Below are 2,509 nucleotides of genomic sequence, written 5' to 3'. Positions count from 1 at the left end.
GTTTTGAACACTGTCTCTGATAGGTTCCTTGCCTCCATTTTGTTTAGGTTTTTTTTTTTTTCCTGGAATTATCTCCTATGATTTCATTTGTGGCACATGTCTTTTTTTTCTCATTTTAGTTGCCTCTCTGCTTAATTTCTAAGTGTTAGGAAGGTTTGTTATATCTCCCAGCCTTGCCCGGATGGCCTTATGTACTAAGTGTCCTTTGTGTTCCAGTGGCATAGTCTCCCTGATCGCTTGCACCGGGGTCTCTGGACATGTTCTTTGTGTGGCTATATGTGTTCTCCTGTTGTAGCTAAACCTTGATTACTGTTAGCATGTCAGAGGATAGGATTGACTCTTGGGCTGACTGGCTGTGGGGACTGGCCACTCCTACAAGGGATGACCTGCTGTATTGGGGCTGATCCCATGGAGTAGGATTTGCCCCAGCAGTCTCATGTACCTGTTGAGACCACCCTTTGGTGTGCTGCTTATGGGGCTAGTCAGGTGGTGCTCTGTTGTGGACTGATTCCAGCCTCTGTATGTTGGTTCTTTGGCCCCTTGGGAGGGGCTCCCATGTAGGCTGAGGTCAGCTGCTGCCTTCGATTGCTAGGGCCTACCTGGTAAGAGCTACAAAGCGATACACAAATGGTTGCTGCCTGTGCTGGAACTGAGGGCAAGTGGGAGAGGCCACACTATGAACCAAGGTCAGTTACCCTTAGTACTGGGCTTGGGGCAGCTTAGCAAAAGGACCAGTGCACCTCAAGCCTCCACAGCTGGAAGAGCCTGTGGGTAGTACACAAGTTCAATAGGGCCAGGGAGTCAGAGGTGTTAAGCAAGCAAATTTCACCTGGCCAATGCAAAGTCAGGTTTCATGTCAGTGCTGAATCTGTATCTTCCTGTAAAAGTCTCAGATTGCAGCAAGGCCAGCCACCATCCGCCTCAGGCCCACAGACCCATATAATCTGTCCAAGAGACTCTGCAGCTTGGACTGGCACCAGCGGCCTGCCACCAAAAGTCTCCCCCAAAATGTGTGAACCACAAGTCGGCCATGTGAGCTGGTGGCTGCTGCCTGTGAGTGAATTTGCAGCCCAGGGAAGGTTCAGGATAGGGCTGGCTGCCCAGCAACAAGCTCCCATGGGGAATTTGTGGGCTGGGTGGGGCAGGGCCCCAGGAAGACATGGGGTAGAATGGCCGATTTCACCAGGCCAATGCAACTTCAGAATTGGCCATGTGGGGGAAAGGTTAAACATAGGCAATCTGATGCCCATCTATAAACTACCCCAGAGGGGGTTCGACAAAGGAATAATGGTGGCCGTCCCAGCAGTCCTCACTCCAGTGCCACACAACTTCATCTTTCCTCGTATGTCTCTTGTTCCTTCTGAGCTGCTGACCTTCTGCCACAGCCCAAGGTGAGTGTCTGCGAGTGAGCGAGTCCATGCCTGCGCCCTTTAAGGGTGACTTCTGGGTTTTCAGGTTCCGTCCATCTCGCCTAGGTGGCCAGAATCCCCACTGATTTTTACAGTCAGATTTTGTGGTATCACCTCTTCCCAAGACTGGAACCCCGGCCTGGGGAGCCCCTGTGTGGGGCTAGGACCCCTTGTTTCTTCAGGGGTCCTCTGTAGCTGTGCTCTCCCTCTCGGTGCTCAGCCACCACATATGGGTGCAGAACCAGCCCGCTTTGCATCTCTGTTCCTCCTACCAGTCTCGATGTGACTTTTTCTTTATATATTTAGATGTATGTGTTACGATCAGCTAGACTTCAGGTGGTTATCCATGTTGTGTGCTTTATAATTTGGTTGCAATTTTAATGTGATCCTGGAAGGAGGTGAACCCTGCTTTTATCTAGCTCGCCATCTTGACTGGAATTCTCCTAGCCATTAGTTTCAATGTATATTCTATAGGCACTGCCTCTGCTTCACAAGGAAATCCTATACATAAGGGGAAGAGCTTTGCTTTGTGAGAGATCTCCTTCTGTTACACTTGATAAGGAGCAAAGGGCCCATTTCTGGGATACTTCCTTGGAACTCACAAATAAGTAACGTAGCAAGTCCTCTGCCTTGGAGCTACTATGCGACATGCCATTTGAAACTGTTCATTACTGGGTATCCCAAGTTTCTTCATCTGTGCAGCTAGCAATTTGAGAGATGTCCCAGATAGTAAGGTATACGTGATGCTCCTGAGCCTTGATTTTAAATATACATGTGTGAGAGTATCTACTTTTCTTCTTTTATTATTGTTGATTGTATTATTTTATTTAGTCTTACTTATTTAATGTTATTACTAAGAGAGAATCTCAGGTTTGACTTCCCAACACTAGGGTATGCCAAAACACCTCATGCTCAATATTGTTATTTAGACATTGCCTCCAGGCAGAAATTATGATTCTGACTCATCCTTTCACCCAGCTTATAACTAAAGAACTTTGCAACTAACATTTAATTATAACAGCTAGTATTGCTGCAACCATCACCTCTAGAAACAGGAATTAGTCATCTTGCCAATTTCTCACATGTCCTATCCAACTTAC

The sequence above is a fragment of the Pteropus alecto genome, unplaced genomic scaffold (assembly GCF_000325575.1).
Source record: "Pteropus alecto unplaced genomic scaffold, ASM32557v1 scaffold145, whole genome shotgun sequence".
Lineage (NCBI taxonomy): Eukaryota > Metazoa > Chordata > Mammalia > Chiroptera > Pteropodidae > Pteropus > Pteropus alecto.
The sequence above is the reverse complement of the archived record's forward strand: the minus strand, read 5'-3'. Positions refer to the sequence as shown.